This window comes from Castor canadensis, chromosome 3 (assembly GCF_047511655.1).
Source record: "Castor canadensis chromosome 3, mCasCan1.hap1v2, whole genome shotgun sequence".
Lineage (NCBI taxonomy): Eukaryota > Metazoa > Chordata > Mammalia > Rodentia > Castoridae > Castor > Castor canadensis.
Genome location: NC_133388.1, coordinates 115,614,307 through 115,640,716, shown reverse-complemented (window position 1 = coordinate 115,640,716; position 26,410 = coordinate 115,614,307).

Genomic DNA, 26,410 nt, shown 5'->3' with positions numbered 1-26,410 from the left:
CAGAAGGGAGACTGGTGAAGATGAGAAGGATTGACTACTATTTGGGGATGATGAGCACATTTTGGAGCTAGACGAAGGTAATAGCTGCACGACATTGTGAGAATGCTAAATGCCACTGCATTGCTCACCTTTTTAAGAATTAATTTCATGTTATTCAAAGTACACCTCAATTGAAAAAAAAACACAAACAAAAACTATCCCTAAGCATCTTAAAGCCTCTAATGAAAAAATAAGAATGCCCAATAGCAGAAGCAGACATGCAGAAACAGTATTTCTAATAAAGAATCAAAAAGAACTGATATGCATCAAAAACACAATAATGGAAGTGAAAAATGGGGCAGTCAGTAGACCCACAATCAAGGTGGGCTAAATAAAGAACTTGTGATCTGGAAGATAGATTAATGGGAACTTCTCAAACTGAAAGGAAAAAGGGAAGAAGAACAAAAAATAGAATAGAATATTCAGGTTCTGCTGAGTAATTAAAGAGTAATAATGTACATGTAAGTCAAATAGCAGAAGGTCAAGGAATGTGACAAAATGCCTGAGATAATCAACTTATAAAGAAAAAGAAAGATTATTTTGATTCATAGTTTCAGAAGTTTCACTTCAATACTTGTTTGACCCTGTTGCCTTTGGGACTAATCAGTTGTGTTGATTTCTCCTGTAACTTTTATTATTGAGAAATGAAAAAGACAGAAAGAAGAGGAACAGGGTTCCATACCCCACACCCCCAGTGGCCTAACTTCCTTCTGTTATGCCCTGCCTCTTCATGGTAGTACCATGAGCTGGGGACAAAACCTTTGACACATGGGATTTGGGACCTCATCTAAATCCTAGTACTAGTGCAATATGACAAAAATGATATGAGGAAATAAATGTATATAGACCACATGCAAAGAACTGAACTATTGGCTGATCAGATTTTTGCAGAAAATCCAAAAGACTTGAGTAAAGAAGCCTTACAACTAGCCAGTAAGCCAAACCATGCCAGAGGATATGAGAATAGAATTTATATTCAGTAACTTTCCTGTATTACAGCAGCAAATACTTGGAATTTGAATTCAAAAACATAATGTAAATAAGTAGCATATAAATGAAATCCTTTAAAAGTATAGAAATCCCATATGTGAAAAAATACAAAACACTGAGAAAAATCAAGGACATTCTACATAAACAGAATATTTCATAGTCATGATTTGGAAGGCTCAACATCACTAAGACATCAGTTCTTCCCAACATGATCTGTAGAGTTAACACAATCCCAGTGAGACATTTGGAGATACTGATAGGCTGAATTTTGTGCACTACCCACTTCATATGTTGAAGCACTAACCCTCAATGTGATGGTATGTGGAGGTGAGACCTTTGGGAGGTGATTAGTTTAGAAGAGAATATAAATGTGAGGACCCATGATGAGAGCACTTGGGAGGCTCAGGCAGGAGGCTCAAAAGCTTGAGGCCAACCGGAGCTACATAGCAAGACCCTGTCTCAAATGAACAAACAAACAAACAAAAAGCCAACAACAGCAAAGTCAAAATAGAACATTTTATATGTAGGCAACTTACAAACATATGAAGGGCACTCAATGTTATTTGTCATTAGGGAATTGCAGATTAAAACCACAGGAAGATATGACGATACAAGAAAATGCTAAACACTGACAATATCAGTGGGGTATGTCTCTGCATGAGCAACAGAAACTTCATTGACAATGTCATTGTAAAATGACCAGGCCACTTTGCAAGGCTGCTTAGCAGCTTCTTGCAAAGCTACATGTGGTCTTACCATACAAAACAGTAATGTCACACCTAGGCATTCACTCAGCTCACTTGAAAACTTAAGGATTTACAAAACCCTGTGTGCTTATATTTATAGTAGATGTACTGATAATTGGTCAAACTAGAAGCAACCCAGATGTCTTTGCAAAGGTGAATGCATAGGCAAGCTGCGGGGTAGTTACACAATGGAATATTATTCAGTGGTAAAAATCTATGAAAAACCTATGTGAAAGAGGCCAGGCTGAAAAAAATTTACATGTTATATGATTTCAAGTTTATTCCATTTGCAGAAGGGAGAAGTATAGACAATAAAAAGACCAGTGTTGCTAGGGCCTTAGGGTGGAACAGGTGAACAGGTGGAGCAGAAGGCATTTTACAGGGCAGTGAAGCTATTATAATGTTATAATCTAATGATAAGTAAGTGTCATTATGTCTTTGTTAGAACTATTAGAAATTTCTAGCACAAAGTGCGTCTTAATGTATACAAATTTTAAATTCATTTTAGGGCATTAGATGATAGCAGCATGCAATATACATTATGATAAGAGAATTTCCTAGTTTTGAAAATGTGTAAAATAACCTCGATGATGGAGGTGGGGAATAAGTTGGGGACTTCAAATTAATTTGAAATGTATATTGAGTCTGTGCACAAGGAACTACACAAAGGAAACTGCTGAGGAATTATATTTTGGTAGATAGAGTTGTGAACATGGGTATTGGAATTGCACAACTGAGTCAATAAATGGTGGGGAATAAATGAGAGGTAGTGAGAGCGACATCTCTCTCATTGTTAGAGCAGAAGGTATAGATAAGTAAGATTGATCCACGCAGTCATAGACTAGAGGTGGATACATCAGTATGAACTCATATTTATTTTAAAATGCATATACAAAGTTATACATAGAAGCATTGGTAGGTGTGTGTATGCAGACGGGTGTACACACACCTACATGTCTGCTGTTCTGTCAGCTGAGAAAGCTTAGATGAGAAGTCACCTCAGGTCTTGGGTTTTAATACCATTCACAGATGAAAGGATCCGTATTTCATTAGAGAAATGACTGATTCTAGGAGTGGGACAGTAAATACACAAGATCAACTTTGAATATTTTACATTCAAAAATATGAAAATGCTAAACAGACCTCTTGCATACACATGCAATTATGGGACTATGCCAAGGGATATAGGAACCAAATGAAAAGCTCTCAATGGACAGAGAAAGAAACATTTGAAAAGCAAATACAAATGTACTGGATTTATAAATATTCATGATTCCATACTACTATAAATAGATGGTTGGATAATGAATAGGGAAGATTTGACAATTTTCCAGCTCAGAATTCCAAGTCACTTATACAGATAGTCTCTCTATAAGGACATGGGGCATTCAGGATTCCCCACTTCTTAAATGTACTGCACATAGGGACTTTCTTTATGGGAAGGGAGAAATAAGAGAATAACTACAGTGGGGAACACTGACGAAAACTTCCTCCACCAAATGATCAAGGCTGACTTCAATAGCAATAATGTATACTGAGGACATGTACCCTGGCTGTGATCTGATGAGAATGGAGCTTTTCCTCTGAGTTCTTTCACCCCCAAATCTATCACCTACTCTAATCATAAGAGAAACCCCAGTAGACTGAAATGTGACCAAATGTCTGATCAGTAATCTTCAACCTGTTATGACATTTAAAATCAAGAAACAATGAGAAACTCACAGTCAAGAGAGGCCTAAGGAGCCTCCACTACTTAGTCTAACTTTGTAGCTTGATGGGTCCTTGGAAAGAAGAAACAAAATGAAACAAAACAAAACATAAGAAGAAAAACTGAAGACATCAGAATAACAATGTAGCAATCTTTGAAATAATTGTGACAAATGTACTATATGATGTCAGATGTTCCTAACAGAGAAAACTAGGGACTTACGACACATGGGAACTCTGCTTATCTTTCCAATCATTCTATAAATCTAAAACTTTCCTTGAATAAAAATGTTTTAAAAGAAAAAGCCAAAAGCATTTTTTCACTGATGAAAACATAAATGTTCTTATTTCTGATATTCTAAAGAGAAATTGATTAATTTGTTTATTTTTTCCACTAAATCATGCAATTTTAAGTGTAATTAAAGCAGTAGCATGTTGTGCAGTCATGAGATGAGACCATTTTGTGTGCTGTTGTTCTGAATGGATGTGTGATGGTGATAGGAGATGGTGACCTTCCCGCAGGTGAAAAAATGTAGGACATCACCTTTGCCTTTTACTCCTTATTTCCTCAAATTGTCAGTCTTCTTTCTCTTTCCACTTATATTTCTAGTCTTGTTTATTTTTATCCATTTTAAAAGCTAAAATGCATTTGGATAGAAAAGTGTATGAAAGAATCAAAATATACATTGCCTTTTTTGGTCATTGTACCCTTTGAAAATCTTTTATTAAAAAGCAAATCTTCCTGAGTGAACTAATTTTCCAAATGTTCGACCTCATTCTAAGAAAGGAAACAAAAAAAGAAACTTTTATTTATCATTTGCATAAACCTAGAGAAATTCCCTAATGCAACTGCAAGAAGTCAAGAATAAAAATTCCTTACATTCTTTAGTGAAGTACTGATAGGTTCCATGAGGCTAAGGTCAAAGGCTGTGTTCATATGGCTTGAGAAGTTTCATGTACATTTGTTTTTAGTAACAATTTAAGAGGTGTCACATTTTTTAAAGCAATCAAATTAACACAAAACAACCAACCTACCAAAAAGTTCCTTTCTATTATTTTAAGAATGGGTTTCTCTGCAAAGTTAAGTTTTCAATTCCTCTAAAACTTGGCCAACTGTGCTCCTTTCTAAATAGACTCTGTGCTTCCTCATTTTAATGAGCAGAGTGACTAAAGTGTTGCTGTAAGCATGTTTCTCAAGTGCCTTGGTCTCCCTGTTGCTGTCTATGTGGACAGTCCCATTTGAGAGCTGAATGGCCACCGACTTCAACACACCTGGACAGCTAACAGGCTTCAGAAGTCTATATCCACCCCTTGTTTAGTTCTGGCAATCAGCAAAGACCATCCCTATGGCCTAGGTAAGATACCAGCACTTAAGAAGTTCAATAGCATTGCTTTCCAGGTGTGTGTGAAATAGAACGATGAAACACATTAAAATTATTAAAAAATAAAGCAGGGGAAGGGGAAGAAGAAAGAGTAATAGAGAGGGGAATTTGATAAAAGCACAATCTATACATGTATGGACATATCATAATGAAATACCTTTTTACAATTAATTAAATACACTAAAAAAATTTTAAAGTGAAGTTAAGTAACATGACTGAGTTGCATAAATAAATGCAGGTGAATGGGTTCTTTTGTCTCACTCCAGTGACCATGCTGCTTATAATGAGCATGTATACACACACACACACACACACACACACACACACACACACACAGTACAAAATTTACAATCTACAAAGATTTCCTTCTGACCCTTCTACAGTCGGGCACCAGTTCTCTACTGCCAAGAGTCACTCCTGTATGATTTCCTCAAATCTTAAAGTCTTTCTACACATGTTCTCTCAGTTTCCTTTGGTATTGTTTATAGGTAGTATCCATAATGTTTTATTTTTGCAGACTACTCCAGTGATGCTCTTGTGGTGTGATTTCAGGTGTCTTTTGCTCTGAGTGTTTCTTGCACTCCCCGACACCCCCCAGCTCTCAGGCCAACAGCAGTGGACATGGGGACTGGAACTCTCTCAGGATTTTTGCTTATTTGGTCTCTACTTACAGTGTTTTAAAGATTGGGATATCCTCTAGTTCTACAATTGAAATCACTTGGGGACTCATTTAGTGAGTTTAAACTTGTTTCTTTGATTTGGTTGGGCTGGAGGTATTTAGAATGAAGCAGTGACCACTGGTCAATGTTTTAAAAATCACATCTCATTTTTATTTTTATTTTAATTGACACTAGAACAATTGTATAGACTTTTGCAATTTTTGAGGCAAAAATTTATTTCCTAAATCACCATGTGAATTAGTACTTGATATTTCTGTTTCATGCTGTTTTCACTCAATTTCTGATGTCCATGCTGTTTGGATTGAGTCCTACTGACTATAAAGAAGCCCCAATGATCTATAATCTGTTCTCCATTTTATACATTTTTACCATATTCATCAATCATGGTTAGGAAAATATTCCAGTCCCTCAGAATTCCATCTGCTCCTATTATACATGTTAGTCTCTCATTTGCTGTGCTTGGCTAGATCGGTCTCTTTCATTTGCCCTTTTTGTCAGTGACCTCTTGTTTCCCCGTGAACCTCAACATTATTCAGGGGTCATTTGTTTCTTAATGACTTGAGGCGAAAACTTTGTACCCTTAATCTATCGTAACCTAACTTCTTTTTATCAATAAATTGCCATTAGCTATGTGCCAGTCCTTGTACCAAAAGCTTTGCATATGTTATCTCATGTAACTCTCACATATTTTAGTGAGGTAAAAGTTAGTATTGGAAGTTTAAGTAAAAGGACACTGGGCACAAATTAAACCAAGGTATGATTCCAAAATCCAAGCTTTTAACCACTTTTCATAAATGTCCCTTATTTACTGAGGCTCTCTATACTTTCAGATTTAGAGTGGTATTATTTGGACCTTACTGATCATAATGTTTTATCAAAAAAGAAACTAGAAGACTAAAATAGGAAGACATACCCTTGACTAAAGATTCTTAGACCTGCTCTGGAAAAAAAAAATCAGCTCAAAACTTGGAAATACAATTATCATTCATTTCTCCTTTCCCATCTAGCATGTCCATTCCACCCTCTATCCAGAAGGCTAGAAGTTAGAGCTACTCTCAAAGAATGAATGAACTGTTATGATCATTAAAAACTTGCCCATATTTTAAATCTTAATTTCTATAAAGCTTCCTGCCTTTACAGATTTTTCTTTTTTTTTCAGTGAGGCAGCATTCCTATACAATAAAGTACACAGATTCATAACGTACATCTTGGCGAATTCTTACATATGGAAATGGCCAAGTGGCTGTAGCATGAATCAAGACATGGAGCATTGCCAGCCCCACAGGGCTTCCTCATGACATGGTGGTGAAGGCTCCAATGCTGCCCAGACCACGGGCACCACACACTACCTTTGTCTGGTGTTAAACTTCGAATAGATGAAATTGTTCCGCGTGTGCAGTGTCTGAGTATAACCCTCGTTATTGTCCTTGTGTGACAGTAATTAGCTCTGCTTTGCTGCTGTGTAGAGTGCAAATTTATGACCATGCCCTAAAATATTTATTCATCCTGGTGTTTATAAACTTATGAATTGTTTTCATTTGAGGCAATTACTAATTACATTAGTATGAACATTCTTTGACCTGTCATTTGGTAGACAGCCACTCATTGCTAAGAAAGGAGGTGCTGGATCATAGTGTATGAATCTGGTTAGCTCCTTGAAAAATTGCCAATGATTTACAAATGTGGATGACCAATTTACACTCTTACCAAGCAACACATGAGAGTTAATTACTCTACTTCCTTTTACACTTGGCATTGTCTCCAGTTCTTGTTTCAGTCATTGTGGTACAACTATGGTAAAATTTAATTCTCATTTTAATTTTTAATTTCCTGATATTCCATATATATAATTACATATATATATAAAATTATATATATAAATAAATATATAAAATTATGTATACATAAAATTATATATATGTATATACGGAGAGAGAGAGATAAAAAGAGATAGAAGATTGAACATTTCCTCTGAATCAGACTTATTTATTCACTTTTTGAATGGATTCTTCTTGATTTACTGAATTCTTTTTCTTTGGTCTTTGTGCTCTTTTAAATAAGTCTTTGCCTACTTCAAGATAATTAACTATTTCTATACCAAAATACCTGAGGCTGATAACATTATAATGAAAAGAGGTTTAGTTAGCTCACACTTCTGGAGATTCAAGATATGGTGCTAACATCAGTTTGGCTCTGATGAGGTCTTCATAGCCTATGATATGGTGAATGGCATCACAATGGTGGGGGTGCATGTGGAAGAGAGAACTGGTTACATGCAGAAGGGGAAAGGCACATGGTGTAGCCCTGCTTTATAATAACTTGCTCTGGTGTGTGAGAATTCAGTCACACAAAACCTGACCCATTCCTACAAGAAGGCATTAATCCCTTCATGGCGATAGAGTCCCATGACCTAATCACCTTTCAGCAACTCCCATTTAGTAATGTTTCTACAACCTCAACATGGCCACACTAGGACCAAGTTTCCAGCACATGAAATTTTGGGGGACAACCACATGCAAAGCATAAAATATACTTCTCTCGTTTATTCTACAGACATGATTGCACTAACTGTAGAAGATGTATATGATCTGCTTCTGTGTTGCCCTCAGCTCACTGAAGGGGCTCTTCATGAGTTTATTTGTCCTCCTACCCCAAATGAACTTATTTCCTTAGTCCTAAAGATATTGTCCCCCACAATACAGCTAGAAGGAGAGAATTCATCCGAGGAAATGAAGAGAAATTGAGTAATTTTGTTAACTCAAATTGCTTCAGGAGTAGGAATTGGTAAAGAGTCTCAAACACCCATTAAGATGATTTCCCCAACTGTGCTCATCAGAGTTAGAGAACTTCATGAAATTTCCCATCACAGAATGGGCAGGCTTTGATTATCAGCTCTGATTCACTTACAGTAGTTTTGTTACTGACTCTAGGAGGAAGACATCTTCAAATATATACTTCATATGAATTTTCAATGTATTTTCTGTCTTTCTTCTTGGCAATTTTCTTGTCAGTCTTTGGATGGTAATAGAGATTTCAAAGGCAAGTGAGAAGACACTCTTAACTTCTCTGAGAGTTGACCATGTTAAATTCAACTGTTAGACATTCTCAGTGGAATGAAGAAAGTTTCCAGAAAAACACCAATATGCTCAAACACTTTCTCAAAATTTCAGGTTAGATATTAGTTACAGAGTTACTTTTTGTGTGGAAAACTAAAAACATAAAATAAATTGAGTATGGTGAGATTTGAAACTGTTTAAATTCCTTTCAGGATCTATCTATATCAATATGAAACTATGCTTTTTATGTCTTTGAAATTTTTCCTCAGAACTCAATAAAGTTAAATTAGGATGAGGGGGTCTATAAAACTGAAGTAAGTGTTACACACAAGATATCCCCAGACTGAACAATTCAACTCACTCAGTTCCTCTCTTTCAGTCTCATCAAAGACTTTAAGTGAAAGACATATCACATCAATGATGTTTCTTTAGCTCCTTTGCCCACATTTAAGAAACGCATGTAGTCTACCACAATTAATGTATTAATTACATGAATCCATTGTGCTTACCCAATGAGAAATATTCTTGGTGCAAATGTCTCTTATTTTTAAGTAAGTAAAACAAGGGCCAGCAGCTCTTGTGGAGAATGTCACAATTAAAAAGAAAGTTGGATGAGGGTAGAGTTTGAGATCACATGCATCCTCTATGATGAGCTATGTGAAGGTTTTGAAAGGACTTGTTCCCCAGTACTGCTCACTTTAGTAGATGCTCAGTGCACACAAGCTGAATCCATAAATGTAAAGAAAACCCCAGAACTGTCACTTCCAGCTTTGATAGAAAGTTGGATGGCAGGGGAAATGGCATAAGAAAACAAAGGTCTTCTAATTGCAGTTAGTATTACTGGACTACCTTTATTATCTGTTCACTCCACTAGAATGTCAGTCCACAAGGTGGTCAAGGCCATGGACTGTGTCCTTCACTGTTGAATTTTCAGCACTTAGAAAGTGCTTTTTAAGAGTATTATGAAAATCCATGAAACTATAAGATCCTAATATACCTTAAGATGTTCTTCCTATAGGATAGGTATCATAAATGATTGGTTAGATCATTGATATAAACTAATATGCACCAAATTGAACAATTTGTGTTAAGCTGTTACTGGCTCTGGGTTGCCAATTGGTGGATGGAGGGTTCTCCATCTTGCTAGAGAGTTAATTCAAGGACAGATGCAGAATAGGTTTAAGGAGGAACACGTTTATTAATGCAGAGCAAAGCAAAAGCAAAGTGGAAGTGCATCCTCAGCTGGAAGAGTGGGCCGGGGGAAACTCAAGAAGGATCAACTATACCAAGGGTCCCAACACTTTAAACTTGTGTTGATTCTATGAATGTGGGGTTGATCATTCCTGGAAAACTGGGTCCTGCATCATAAACTCCCTCAGATTGGGCTAGGCATCCCTTAACTCCTCCCACACATGTGTGGGGTGGTTCTAGGATTTGGATGGTCAGACTGGGGTTGTCATTTTCTCACAACTGTGGGTTGGGGCCTGTGGGTCAGCAATGGCTTGCTCTATGTCACTAGTCATTCCATTAATGTCAGTGTGCCAGGATATTTTTTTTTAAGTCAATATCCAAGCCATCATTCTCAACCTACTAACTCCATGCCTAACTCCTGTGTCAAAACCAACTTAGTATCTTTGATTTAAAGGACATGAAGTTATATAATGTGAATGGGATCACTGGGGATGACTGAATTCTCCAAGTTCACACATTCTCCTTTGTAACTGTAATTGCCAATGACATTAGGATTTTCTGCAAAATGTTCCTAGTTGGAAATGACTGGCATGAAATTTCTACCTACTGGTTGACAACAGCAGGCATTCTCTAAATATTATTTTCATTATTCTTGCCCTTCTAAACTGTATTCAGTTTAAAGTAAATTGGAAGCAGAATAGCTCATTTTTGAAGTCTTAATTGCACAGAAAAAAAAGGAATTGTACCTCTATGTGCAAATGTACCACATTCAACACACTAATTCTGTAATAACAGACAAATAGGAGGCCTAGGAGGCATGCCTTCTTAGGAACCATGTAGATTGGACTTAAATGTGTATCCCAGATTTATTAATTGATTAACCTCAAATAATTGTCACTTAGTCACAGTTCCTCCATATACAAATACTGGTCATGTGATCACCAAGATAGAGAAGCTAGTGGAGCAACAATCTCCTAGAGTTCCAATTTGACTCATTTTTGTTAGTTTAGCTGGAGCAGCAAAGGTTATAAAGGAACCCAACAGAGCTGCAGCAAAGCAAGATGAAATAGACCAACAGCAAGTAAGAATACAAAAAGCACACAGAATGGAACTTCTGAAGAAAAAGAACTCAAATAAGAAAGTGTACTTGGCTTTTAACCTCTGAGCAGATACTGAGTTAAAATAGAAATACTTCACCTTTGTAGAAAAGTGTCTGGCCTCATGTTCTGTATGAGAAATATTCAGTTCAAGTGACACATTTTAGTAGCAGTACCACCTGGGTGGACTTGTGAATGACTGAGCTGGCCATGTTTCCATATATCATTGCTGCTGAAGGTGCTGCAGCCATCCAGGTGAGGACAGATCTTTCTCTCACATAGCTGGGTCTCCAGCAGAAGGATAGACAGCACGTGTGCTCCAGGTAGAAAGGGTGTTGGTGTGCCACCTGGCACACTGCTGTCAAAGTCATCTGTCACACAAAAAGATGATGTGTGTTCTGCATTTTCATGTCTAGAGAAATGTGGCTGAAGAGTCTGTCAGGACAAATGTTCCTCTGACTCTAGCAATTCTGACGTATGATAAAGGTTATCACAACATAAATCAATAAAAGAAGACTCATGATGTGATTTCCAGGTTTAAGTTGTTCTTTAAGATATAGGGTATGCTTTTCTAAAACTTTCTTTCCACAAATGGACTTAAATTTAGTAAATGTTGTTATCATAGTCTGAAGATTTAGAGTACAGATTTAGTGTCCCTAATCCAAAAATCTTAAGTCCAAAATGCTCCAAAATCCAAAAGGTTTTGAGTGTCAACGTGACACCACATTTGGAAAATTCCATCCCTGTCCTCATGTAACAGGTGACAGTCAAAACAGTGGCACAACAAAAATATACTGTATGAAATTGCCTCTATGCTCTATGTAGAAGACGTGTATGAGACATAGATAAATTTCTCATTGAGACAATGGGCCCCATCCCCAAGAGACTTCATTATGTATATGCAGATCCTACAAAAAATTAAAATTCCTGAAATTCATAGCACTGTCGATCGTGGAACTTTGGATAAGAGATTTTCAACCTTCACACCACTTGCATTGTGCTAGAATTCTCCCATTACAGTGTGTCACAGATGCCTGGCGATGAGTGATCATGCCGAATCCAGATACCACCCTTACTTCTCCATCCAAAGGAGATATAACAATTTCATTTTTTTAAACATATGTTATGTTCATAGAACTTGCATGAATGCCCACTGAGTGCTAAGTACTGAACAGAAGTCTCTGCCGGCTCCTATCCACTGAGGAGTTAGCAGCACAGTCACAATAGTCACATACAGCAGGTACGTGAGCTCACCACAGTTACTCCATGACATTTTTGTGATACTTTGCAATAACTCGATGCTGAACATGACCAGAAGAAGGAATTGTTCTTGGGATTAAGTGATGGAGTAAGGAAGTGCAGGTAGAATAGGTGGATTTTATGTAGAGAAATAGAAAAGTGGGAGTAGAAATGTTTGGAGAAGCACCAGAATATGCAGACTTAGAGCCCGGCATGGGGAGGATGGCAATTTCAGGCCATCCTGAGTAAAACGTTAGTGAGACCCCATCCAACAAACCAAACTGGGCATGGGGGCATGCACTTGTAATCCTCGCTATGCAGGTGGGTGGCATTGATAATGGGTTCTTGGTCTAAGGCAGGCCCCAGGCAAAAAAATGTCAGACCCTGCCTTAGAAATAACTAAAGAAGGAAGATTGGGAGTGTGGCTCAAGTGGTAAAGAGCCTGCTTAGCAAGTGCAAGGCCCACTAAAAAGTAAATAAATAAATAATAATAATAATTTAAAAAAACAGCCACTACTGCTCACATGGTGACTGGGCATCGAGAGTACACAGGTGGCCCCAATTTAGAATAGCTTGCTTAAAGACTCCCTGTGACTTTACGATGGTGCAGATTGCTCCCTCACAGCCTCAGTGCTTTGCATTTGCATTAGTGCCTGCTGATCCGAATTCAGCAGTCTACATGATGTCTTCAACACTTTAGCGTGAAAGAGGCTTGGTGCTGCATGACTTTGTCCCATTATGGGTGTGGTAAGTGTTCCAGCGCTTTTCAGGTAGGCCAAGCTAAGCTATGCTGTCTGGTAGGTAGGACTTAGGATATCTTCAACCCGCAATGGGTTTGCTGGGACAGAACTCCATCTGAGTTGAGAGGAGTCTCTACACGGAGACTCTGACTCTGGTCCAGTAATTTGCTTTTGTGACCTCTGGGAATTAATGAATACAGCACAGAGGGACAGGTTAGTATTTTCTTTCTTTAGAAATGTACCTGGGGGCCAGTGCTGAGCAAGTGGAGGTGAGGGGTGACAGTCAGGATGAGCTATGCGGGATGGGGCAGCCGCAGCCCTCAGCCCCTCCAGCAGCAGTGCCTGTGTGGTGATGGGCTTAGCTCCCGTCCTGGGCCTCTCCACTGCCCCTGGAGGTGGTAGTGGGGCCCCACCCTCCACCCCACCTCTGTCAGCTGCCAACACTGAGCAGCTGGAGAAATGCCTAGTTCTTCAGTGACCCTCCTGCTGCATTTGACCCCTCATCAAGTCCTTGCAGCTTGTCTCCAATGCATGTACTGAGCCTCCAGTTTGTCCCTTTCTGTACCTTAGTAAGTCAGACTTAGACTAACACAGTTTAGAATAAACCACATGAAACTGATAACATTTCAAAAACCAATTTCAAATAGTTCAAAGTACACACTAACACTCTGCTAAGAAGCCTTGATGTCTCTGATGTCATGTGCTCCTTAATGACAGTTCTGGGAACTGTGCTGTCAGGCTGGACCAGACTTTGTATGAACTACACTGAGCATGTCTATTCAAACTAAGGTGGCACAGGTCCCTCACTCAGTGCAACCTCTTGGTGCAATCAAGAAACTTGGTGAACAGGAGAGAAATCAGACTGCAGCCAGCTTAACAGGGCACACAGTTTTATAGTGAACTTTGTAGTAAGTAGTATGTACTCTAAAATAATAAGATAAATACAAGCCAGGCACAGTGACTTAGGCCTAGGATTACTTATGTAATCCTAGCTACTTGGGAGGCTGAGATCTGGAGGATCACTCGTGGAGGCCAGCCCAGGGAAAATGTTCAGAGACCCCATCCCAAATGATAGCTGGATGTGGTGGCATGCACCTGCCATTCCAGCTACTGTGGGAAGCAAAAAATAGGAGGATTGGGATTCAGGCAAGCTTGAGCAGAAAGAGAGACCCTATCTTCAAAACAACTAGAGCAAAAGGGCCAAGGTGTGGTTCAAGCCATAGAATGCCTGCCTGCAAAGCACAAAGACCTAAGTTCAAACTCCAGTACTGATGGAAAGAGAAAAAAGAAGATACAGCAAATACATAAGCCAACACATCATTTATGGTGAGCATCAAGTATGGTGCACTGTGCGCCATCTCACCTGTTATATTTTCACGGCTAGCAGCAAGTAGGCTTACTTACACCAGCATCACCACAGCTATGAACAGATGTGTTAGGGACATTGGGTGGCAAGGATGTCCCTTAGGCTGGGAATTTTTCAGTTCTGTTGCAGTCTTTTGGCAGTACTGGGGTTTGAACTCAGCTAGGACCTGGCTCAAGTGGTAGAGCATCTGCCTAGCAAGATTTTCCACATAAGTTCTCACGTTTTTTTTCTACCTAGAGATAGCCTTGATCTTTGATCCTCATAATTCTGTCTTCTGCATAGCTGGGATTGCAGGTGTAAACCACCATACACACCCAGCTTGTTTTTTTTTTTTTGAGATGAGGTCTTGTGAACTCTTTTGCCCCAGGATGGTCTCCAATCTTGATCCTCCCATCTCTGCTTCCTGGGTAGTTGAGATTACAGATGTGAGCCCCCATGATCATTTTACTCTTATGGGAGTAGTGTCATATATATAGTTAGTCCTCACCAAAATGCTGTCGTGTGGCTCATAACTCAATTGACCATGTTACTTATGGCTAGGTTAAGCTGTGCATTGCAGAAAACTCATGAGTTTAGTATGTAAGAACTCACTTTTCCCTTACAAAGAAAGGTGTCACAAATAGGTTATAAAATGTTGGTGTGATGGCTCCATAGCTATCAGAAACTCAGGTTCATTTATCCTTCCGCTCTGCCATCCTCAGTGTACAGCTATATCCTCAAGGTCACTATTTCTCCCAAGATGGCTTCCAGAGCTCCTTACATCACATCAATATTTTAGGGGGCATAAAGAAGTGTGTTTGTTAAAGTCTAAACACCCAGTTGAAACAGCTCTTTCTGCACAGACTTCCTAGAACTTCTACAAATCTAGCTTACGTCTTATTAGCAAGTAAAAGGAGACATGGTCACACAAGGGAGTTGAGAAATATAGGATTTTAGCTAAGTACATATAATTAATTTTAAAGAAAGGAGAATGGATACTGCACAGGCAAGCGCGTGTCCTCATTCTCATTCTTTTCTGCATAGCGAGATTACACTTTAGTTTGCTTATTTTCTAAACTAATCTTCATGCTTTATTCTGTATTCCCTATTGTGCTTTTCTGTTCCAGGATCCCTTCACAAGCACTGCCTTTGACTTAGTCACTGCATCTCTCAGGCTCCACTGAAGTTTGCCAATTCTCATACCTTCTTTGATTTTGATGACCTTAACAGTTTTTGAGAAGTACTGGTCTGGTATTCAGTGAAATGTCCTTGCATTTGGGTTTGTCTTGTGTTTTGGACAGGAAGGTGACAGAAGTAAGTACAAGTCTCAACACATCACGTCGACGTTCTGCCATTGACATGATTTACTATTGATGATGTCGACCTTGATCTCTTGACAGGCGGGACTCAGCAGGCTTCTTCCCTGTGAAGTTACTGCCCTCACCTCTGTGCTGGGCTTCTGGCAAGCACAAGCCTGAAGGGTGCTCTGACCTCTTGCAAGGGGAGCATCCAAGTCAAGTATTCACATTTTCTTGGGAGAAGCGACTACTCTGTTTATTTAGTCATGCATTTATATGGATATGCATCCAGGGATATACTTTGCACACTTTGGGTGGCCACAGAGGACAACTGTATTTATTACACAAATGTTTCAAACTTTGGCCACTGGGAGCTCCTTTCCTGATCTCTTCTGTCCTTTTCACCCATTATTATAGCTTTGGTTTTAGTACTTGCCTAATTTCTGGAAATACAAATGTTCCTGTCTCATCTGGTATAATAACCCCTGCCCCAGCCCAGCCCTGGAATTGGCCATCTCCCCTTTACATGGAGGATGGGATCAGAAGCCATGGGAAGGCACTAGGTAGGCTCGTGCTGCCAGGGAACCATCATTTCTAGGCCTGTTTAGGAGCCCATGCACCCTATGCTAAACGCGGAAATGTCTGAATGCACACTAATTGTGTATAAACACACTCTCTGTACATGATAAACGTGTACCCATTAGGACCTACATTAAGCTAAGTGATTCATACTGAAGTCACTGACTTTAATTTAGTACCTCATGATTTATTCTAGCCTTCCCTCTCACTTATTTCTAACAAAGTCACCTCCTAAATACATAATTTAGAAAAATTCTCTTGTGTATCTATAAGCCTTCTAACCTTAGGATAAAAATCAAAACCTATAAATTTGCATTCTATCTTAGGATAGAATGCATGAGCTGAATTCACTGTTTATTTTCTTAGCAATCGGGAACAAGACATGGGAGAGTGAAGAAGTTATCTGTAGCTACTTCCTCTCTTCATGCACACAGCAAGAAGCAATTCTAACAAAACTGTATGCATTTGCTTAAACTGCTAACTCCAAAGTTAAATACCTTGTTAATTAATATTTAATCAATTAATAACAGTAAGCATTTAATTAATTATTAATTATACTACATCACATTGAAGTAAAAATAAAATTATGCTGAATTTGGAATAATACGTCTCAAATATTTAGCCATAATGAATTATTTAATCATGTTTTTATTTTGGTGGTTGTGGTACTGAGGCTTGAGCTCAGGGTTTCTTTTTGCTTTTTCCTCATAGGAAACAACAAATTTCAGGAAAGCCAAAATAAGCTGTCATAGTATGCATTGTGTGTGTGTGTGTGTGTGTGTGTGTGTTTATGGGGAGAGGGAGAAAGAGAGAGCACACTCTCATATCAGGAAGTCACATTGTTTGCAATCCCTGCTACATGAATCTATAACACACTCATGGAGACAGTGTGAGTGAGCAATGTGAAGTTTAACATTCCATTAGTTCTCTAATTAATCTTTATTTAAGGCTGATATTTCTAATTTATAATCATATTCTTAGGAAAAGGAAGAATGCCTGAAGCTTTGTTATGCGGGACTGGAAATTCAGACTTGCCTTTGACAACTTTGGAAATTTCAGCAGCATTTTTTATGGAAGAAGAGTAAATAAATATGCAGCAGTTGAAACTTAAAGTTTTAGCTTGAAGAGAAACAAGGCTAGGGCTCCTTCTCATGTCTTTGGTTACATTCATGTCTGAAACTGAAACATATTTCTCCAGGTTCTGTTGTGAATTTGGACTTGGTGGTATGTTCTGGTGCTGGGATTGGGCTGCAGGGTCTCTTGTTTGAGGAGCTGGGGCTCTACTACTGAGCTCCATCCCATGTCCCTAGATATGGCTTTAGAGGGTTAATGACTGGATAGAACTCAATTAGCTATTACATTGGTTTTCTTAGGAAAGGATGTTAACATTTTCTCAACATTTGAAAAAGAATTCTATCTCAGCACTGAAACGGCAATGTACCAAATACACTAAAGCATAACTTTCTGAGGAATTTTAAAATCTTGTCTCTCCTTTTGTTAGGTCTCTGTCCCCCATGGGAGAACAAGTCAATATAATGCATAGTTGACCCGGTACCCATGACTTTCTCTGCCACCAGGGGGTGCTGCACTGTCTTGGAGAAGATTGGCTAAAGTCATGCCATCATATGTCCTTCATGATTGCTTTTGACCACCAAAAAAGCTATCCATCACTTCGTTGTTGTCTGGATAAATCCGTACTGACTGGCAATAAAGGCACTTTCTTGCTCTACCTAAAAATGCGGCCTAATTCCAAAATACAATTTCAGATTCTGCCAAGACTCGCAAAAATACTGCTCAATAAATATGAAAACCTTCTCGCTTAGTGAAAACGCTGAGCGAGCCCTTTCCCAGGTGTGCCAAGAGCAGATTCAAGTTCCCACAGGATTTCACCCCGCTGCGTATCCGCAATCAGTCTTCCACTTTTGTGCAGTTCCACAGTGTCCTATAATAGATAAGTAGGTTGGCTAGCATTCGTTTTATTTTTGCCTCAATCCTAAGATTTTTCATTAACTTTGGTACTGGTTAGGCTTCTCAGGTATAGTGTTACTTAGATGAGTTTTTGCTGTGCCTAGTAGTTCTTTACTTAATATTTCCCTAGCTTACATCTCCTGTAAGAGTTCAAAGGAAAATTAATGCATTACTTATCAAAAAACATAGTTTTGATCAAGTTTTAGAAAACCAAATTTTTCAGAAGACAAAAATGATATGGTTTTCTGAGTGTATGTCATTTTCTGCCAGAATTCATAAAATTGAATATAAACGAAACTAGGAATTATCAGTACCATGAAAACAAGTTATTTAATAATTATCATTGTGCTTTGTATTCAAAGAAAGATTCCAGTATTTCCCATTCACTTATACTCCAAATTGCATTGTGTTCTTGTCTACACTTGTATTGTTTTTTTCTAGCTTTTGTTCATTTTTATATTTTATATGTTAGTATTTTCTATGCTACTAGTTACTATTTTTTGTTTTAGTGAATACTTTTTAGTCACTGATCCATGTTAGTGAACGAGTGGTACAATGAACTGTATTTTGCTATTTTTCAGGGATGTGAAAATAGACTATCCAAGAGGAATGACACTAAGCTACATTAAGCTTGGCATGGATCAATTCCCTTACTAGTCATGCTTATTATTCTTCTTAGGTGTAAAATTCAGCGAGCACAAAAAGACTCAGTAATAAAGATAAATAATCAGGGAATACTTTAAAAATGAAAACCAATGCAAAACCCATGAGAAACGAAATACGAGCCTTGGAGGTTAGAACCAGCGTTACTGATTCCTTTTTGCTTGGGACTCCCATATGAGTCCGTAAGGGACTGACAGATGTCATCAGATTGCTAGGTGGAACTGTTCAGAGGACATATCTGCAAACTGAGAAAGGCTGATAAAACAAATTGCTTCCACTTTTTTCCATGAAACTGCCAAATTGTGAACCTCTTGATAGACAGTTGAGGATTGCATGGATATTATATTCTAGAAAAATTCACCTAGAAACTGACTTATTCCAAGTTTATGTTCTCTGATTGGAAAGACATATACTTTGTGTGAGTGTGATTTTTATAATAATGTTTATCAAATCTTTGTCAATTGCAGAGCTGTATCCACATATAAGCTGTTGTCATTATACTTAGGAAAAGAGTCTCTGTTCTCTATTTTATTCCATTTGTAAAGATAATAGTTTTAAAATTACATCATTCAAATTTTACTATTTCATTTGTATTATCACACCTAATCATGCAGAATAGAGAATTAAGTGTCATACTTGTATCTCAGTTCTCTTTTACTGGGATTTGTTCACAGCCTAATGAAATGATTTTAATGATAGTAATGACCTTGTGCTGACCTTGCGCTTGTATCTTTGAAATAGTATGTTATGTATTTTGGTTTGCAATGTGTAATTTTGGTCAAGTCAGAATATGTTTTAGTATGTTCAGAACTTTCAGTAATAAAATTGAAGCTCTAGGCTTCTTATATCAAAGTAATTTTTTCTTCTAATAACAAAATTTTATGATCACTGAGCAAATGAAATCAGTGAACAGACTCTGTATACAACATTGTTAATATGCTGGAAAAGATTGAGAAAAATACAGTATGGTGGAAAAAATCTCACATTATAAAAGCATGACACTGTGTTTCCATCATTCCTTCCATTCTAGTAAGAGGCTGAGGGTTTGCCTGAGTGTGACTGGAGCACTCAGGGCAAAGGTCACAGTGATGGACCCACTATGTTCTCCACCTTCAGCTTCACTTGCAAGGAGCTCTGGGAGTCTTCAAACATGGTATGCTTGCTTGTTGGCTTGGGTTCTGAAATGTGAAGTGAGCATGAGGAGACAAAGTAGGTCTCCCAGCAGCAAAAAGAGTCTACCTTGGACTAACAACAATCACTTTTCTGAACAACTCTGCTCTTTTTCTCAAGGTAAACTTACATAGTTTAAATGGTGGAAGCACCAAAACCACTACTTTTTTGGAATAATTTGGTGTGTTCTCCTTTTTAAATGGTTTAATATCTTAGAGACATCTCAATTTGAGATTTAACTCAAAGAGCAATCAACTGATCACTGAACTCTTTGAACTCCATGCCATGAACACACAAATGTGTCAACTGAAGAAAAAATATAATGGCAGGGTCATATCTTGAATATTAACATTGAGAAAGAAAACTAATATTAAATCTGTTTTTAGCTAGCAGTCTTAATGACAACTTGGTCTAGCTCGAAAGATATATTTGCCATTGGGGATGAAAAAAGATAAAGCATTGATTTTTTTTGTTTATTTATTCATTTATTCATATGTGCATACATTGGGTCATCTCTACCCCCTGCCCCGCCCCCTCCCTCTCCCTCCACCTCCCTCACTTACAGGCAGAACCTGTTAAACATTGATTTCTTAAAACAAACAAAACAAGCAACAACAACAGAAACAACGTTTCAGAAAGTCATTGAGACCTACAGAGTCCCACTGCTCTTGTGAAAGATGACTGGGAAACACAAACTTGGACCTATTTTCTTCAGGGAATGGTTAACAGAGTGAGAAGGGACGATTTCAGCTTTGTAGAGAAAAGTATCACTGAACTTGAAGGAACATAACTCTTAAAGGAGGCTTTCTGGTCAACACATCTGCGGGATTTGGAAGGGAACATAGAAGAAAGGTGTTCCTAATTAGTAAAAACAATGTGATGGCAGAAATGTATCACCTTAAAATGGATGGAGATCTAAAGCAGTAATGTGTCTCCGGGAAGAAACAGTGCTTGGTGCATCATAAGTGGGCTTCTGTTTAAGTGGCTGTGAAGTTTGCTACTTAGTGAGACAAAACTTTAAATAGAGGCAAAAGTAATTGATAATCAGCTCAAGATGATTTTTGAGAAGATGCCCCAACCTGTTAGAAGAAAACCACACTTTGATCCAAGAAAAGGATGAAGATCTCACTATTTAACATGCAAGCGATTAATAATAATCACATCTACTTTGATAATCATTGTCTGCAATTTTATCACGTATAGATATGTGGGCTCAGCTCACCCATCATAGTCAGGACTGAGGACAGTTCCATCACCAGCATCCTTCACTCTCCCGTGCATAAGCCACAGCCTCCCTCCTCACCCATCCCTAGTATATAGAAACCATGAATACCTTCCTTAAATCTATAATCCTATCATTGTTTTGAAAAGTTAGTAAGTCAAATCTTAAAGTAATTATTTGAGATTGGTATTTTTAAAGTCAACAACGCCATCTTGAGATCTAGTTGAATTTTTGTTTGTATCAATACACTTTACCCTCCATACCCATTGGATTCTCCACCCAGAAATCTAAATTTGCATCTGTACTGCAATATATAGACTGTTTTCTTATCATTTCTTAAATAATACAGTATAAGTATTTGCATGGTATTTACATGTTATTAGGTGTTGTAAGTAATCTTTTTAAAAATTAGGATATATTTGTTGTATAGCGGGGATTCATTGTGACAATTCCAAATAGGCTTACATTGTATATTAGTTAGATCATCCCTACCATCTCTCCCCCTCTACTCCCTCCCTGCTCCACTTAAAACAGTTGCAAGATGTTTCTTTGTTCTATTTCATATAACTGTCTGAAGTCCATCCACTATATACCCTTGCCTTAATCATCTTCATTTACACTCCCCCCTCCCTCAAAAACCCTATTCCCCCACACAGTGTACCTACTGCACAGTTCTGTCTTTCATTAATAGTTAAGTCAATGTTCATTCAGCCCCTTTCATTGCTGAGAAGACTTGAAGGACGTGGGAACATAGGCCTAGGTTTCATGTAGATATTATGTAATTCTATGTAGGAGACTTGAGCTTTGCATGTTCCTAATGATTCTGGCACAGTGGCTCAAGTGGTAGCAAGCCTGTTCAGCAAGCACAAGACCCTGAGTTCAAATCCAAGTACTGCTAAAAGACAAAAATGAAAAAACAAATGTATTTTCCTAATGATTAATGATGCGTTGAGCATCTGTGCACATGCTTTACTGCCAAGGAAATGCCACTTAAAGCTTTTCGTTTATTTTCTAATTATTTTTCTACTGTTAAGTTTTCAAAGTTTTAAAATATCCTAGAAATGAGTTCTCTGTTGGAAACATGGGCTGCAAATATTTTTTGCCTGTCTGTAGCTTGTCTTTTCATTCTCTTAACAGGATGTTTTAGAGAGTAAAACATTAATTTTGTAAGATATAACTCAGTACATTTTCCTTTTAGGGATTGTGCTTTATAAATCAAGTCTGGGAATTCATCACCACGTTGTAGGTCACAATAATTTTCTTATATTTTTATTTTATAAATTTAGTTTCACATCATATTTATGAAATATATTTCATAATTTTAAATTATCAAATAAATTGTCACTAGGGACTGTTGGGGGGTTTAAGGAGGCTCCAAGGAGAAAGTTAGCCCTAGATTCTTGGCTTCAATGCAGAAGAACAATTTCAGGATAAGTTGCAGTAGGACTAACAAAGTTTACTAGCATGCAAAGGAAGCATGGGACAGAACACACTCAAGGTAGAGTGTGGGTTTGAACGGGCGCTCTGTGTCTTTTTCTTAATAGGAATAGGAGTCTTGTTCTACAAGTCTTCATTCCAGCCATCTATCTGGTGTTTTTTTTAATCATTTGCTGTGACAGTCCTCCATGATGGTATCTTATATTCCTGGAGACTTTAAATCTGAGACTTCCAGAAAAAAAATCCTCTAATTCACACAACTGATGTATTATAGTGTTCAAGGGCCATATGCTTTCTTCGAGGCATGTTTTCTTAGGGCTCAGGGGCCATTAATCTCTGCCATTTATTTTTTATTATAAAAAGGGTCAAAAGAAAAAAAAATAAGAGAGTAATGTGTGTAACATGATAGCTTGGTACATGAAACCAGGAAAAAGATATATAGAGAAGTATTTCAGTAACTATTATTTATATGGAAGCCTTTGCTTTAACCATGAAAACTCTTTATTTTCCATATCCCTTATGAATAAATGATTGAAGAAATTAATAATAAGTGAATAAAAGGAGAATAAATGCACTGTATTTGCAAAAGAAACACAAATATCTGTGTGGATACTTGCATCGATCATCTTTATTTTCTATGTTTTGACATGCAGCTCCTTGCTCCTCATAGAGAACTTGTTCCTCTCACTCCCAGGGCTGACTAATCCCAGAGAGACTAAGGAGTTTGCTGAAAGCAAAACTTTCATATGCAAACCAATCAATCCAGAACACTACCACCCCACCACACACACACATCCTTGATCTGCCACCTTCCAAGTCAATATTTTCCCTACTTAAATCCCCCAGGGTCAGACAACAGATAACTAAGGACCATCCTTACAGCCAAAGTTGTAAAAGGTAGTCAGTATTAAGCCTGTCGCCCTTCCCTTCCAATGAAAACCACAATGGAGGCCTTTGCTGATGATCCATCTGCCTCCAGAATCACTCTGTCACTTCCCCACGTGACCCTGCCTGGTACAGTATTTCCTTTTGTGGAAAGTGGGAGCATAGGCCTCTTCTGGAAAGGTTAGTGTCTCCTTGTGTGCTGTCTGCCAGGCCTGATTCAAGCAAACTCTGGGTGTATTTTGAAACAGTAATGTGCCCTTTAAGGCATGTACACATGAAAACACATTTGAACATCTTAAATATAGACTATATTTATTTGTCTTTTATACCTCGATAATGCTGGAAAAAATGAAAATAAGAAATAAATAAATGAATTTTGAAGTTCATATTTTTATTATTTTCAAGAAACATTTCGGATATTGAGTACTTTCTAAGCACTGAATCCAACTCTAACAATGTCAAGAAATCTGTAAAATTCATATGCCATTTCCAACAATGAAAATATTGATTACAAACTAATAATAAAATTTGGATCAAACAGCAATTTATGTATCCAAAGAAAAACTTGAAAATGGTAGCTTTATTTTTTTTAACTTCTACGCTGAAACTTTATCTTATATTTTTTCCTTTTTTATTATTGTTCTGGTGGGAGTACATTGTGATATTTGCAAAAGTTCTTACAATAGATCATAGTTGAGTTCACTCCCTCCATCATTCTCCTTTATCTCACCCCCTATTCCTGGAATAGCTTCAACAGTTCTCATTTTTCCATTTTCATATATGAGCACATAATATTTTCACCATATTCACCCTCCTTCACCCTTTCCTTATATCCTCCCCCATCCCATGGTACCAACCCCCAGGCAAGATCTGTTCTGCTCTTTTGTTCTCCAATGTTGTAAAAAAAAAAAAAAAGGAAGAAAGACATTTTTGCATTTTGTTTGTTTGAGATTGCTATGCTGTTTTTCTCCTTTCTACCTTATCTCTCTCTTATGGTGATTTCAACAGGTTTAAGAAAATTCTGTATTCATTCTCGTAATGGAAGTACATCAACCATATTCACCTTCTTAACTTGCTTCTTTTACTACCCCTCTCTCCTTTGTGACCTCCCCTTAGTGTGACCTGTGTTTTGTACTATTGCTTGAATTTGTATTAGGTCTATTTTCCACAAATGCAGGAAAACATTCTGCTTTTGGCTTTCTGAACCTGGCTAACTTCACTTTAGATAACATTCTCCGCTTCCATTCATTTACCTGCAAATGACATAATTTCATTCTTCTTTATGTCTGAATAAAATTTCTATTGTATATAATCCATTCGCCAGTAGTGGGATATCTTGGCTGTTTCCATACCTGAGCTATTGTGAATAATGGTATAATAAATATGGGTGTGCAAGTGCCTTCATTGTAACCTGTCTTACATTCCTGTGATCTTTCTCTAGGATGATATTACTGGATCATATGGCAGTTCTATTTTTAGTTTTTTGAGGAGCCTCCATACTGTTTTCCATAGTAGTTGTACTAATTTACATTCCCACCAACAGGATATGAGGGTTCCTTTTTCCCCACATCTTTGCCAACATTTGTTGTTGTTTGTGTTCTTGATGATAACCATTCTAACAGAAGTGAAGTGGAATCTTAATGTGGTTTTGATTTGTGTTTCCTTTGTGGCCAAAGATGTTGAACATTTCTTCATATGTTTTGTGGCCATTTGGACTTCTTCCTTCGAAAAATTTCTGTTCAGTTCATTCTTCACTGGATTGTTGCTTTTTTGGGAGTTTAGTTTCTTGAGCAACCTGTATAGTCTGGTTATCAAACCCTTGTCTGATGTATAGCTGGCAAAGATTTTTCTCCCATTCTGTGAGTGGCCTCTTTAATTTATAGACAATTTCCTTTGTTGTGCAGAAGCTTTTTAATTTCATGTAGTCCCGTTCGTCAATACTTGCTCTTAGTTGCTAAGCCATTTGAGTTCTATTTAGGAAGTCATTGCCTGTTGCTTATTGCTTCTGGTATATTCCCTTCTCTTTCCTGCACTACCTTCAGAGTTTCAAATCTTATATTAAGGTCTTAATCCACTTTGAGTTGATAATTATGCAGGGTGGCATACATAGATCTAGTTCTGGTTTTCTACATGCAGATATCCAGTTTTCCCAGCAACATTTGCTGAAAAGGCTGTCTTTTCTCCATCGCACATTTTGGGTGCCATTGTTAAAAATCAGGTGGGTATAGCTGCATGGATTTATATCTGGGTCTTCTGTTTCACTGGTCTTCATGTCTATTTTTGTGCCATTACCATGCTGTTTTTATTGCTATGGCTCTGTAGTTCACCTTGAACTCAGCAATCTCCAGAGTTGCTCCTTTTGCTTAGTATTGCCTTGACAATTTGTGGTCTTTTGTGCTTCCTAATGAACTTTAGGGTTGATTTTTCAATTTCTGTAATGAATGTCATTGGAAATTTGATGGGAATTGCATTGAACATGAAGATTGCTTCTGGTAATATAGCCATTTTCATAATATTGATTCTATCAATCCATAAGCATGGGAGATCTTTCTGTCTTCTGTAGTCTTCTTTGTTTTCTTTCTTCAATGCTTTATAGTTTTTGTTATAGAGGTCTTTCACATACTTTGTTAAGTTTGATCCTAGGTATTTTATTTTATTTTTTTTTGATGCTATTGTAAGTGGAGTTGTTTGCCTATATTCTCAGTCTCTTCATTGTTGATGCATAAAAAGGCTACTGAGTTTTGTAAACTGATTTTGTATCCTGCTACTTTGCTGAATGTGTTTACGGTGTCTAGAAGATTTTTGGTGGAGTTTTTAGGTATAGGATCATGTCATCTGCAAATAGGGATAGTTTGACTTCCTCTTTGCTATTTTATTCTTTTTATTTCTTCTTTCTGTCTTATTGTTCTTGCTAGGAATTCCAGAACTATGTTGAATAAGAGAGGAGAGAGTGGATACTCTTGTCTTGTTCCTGAC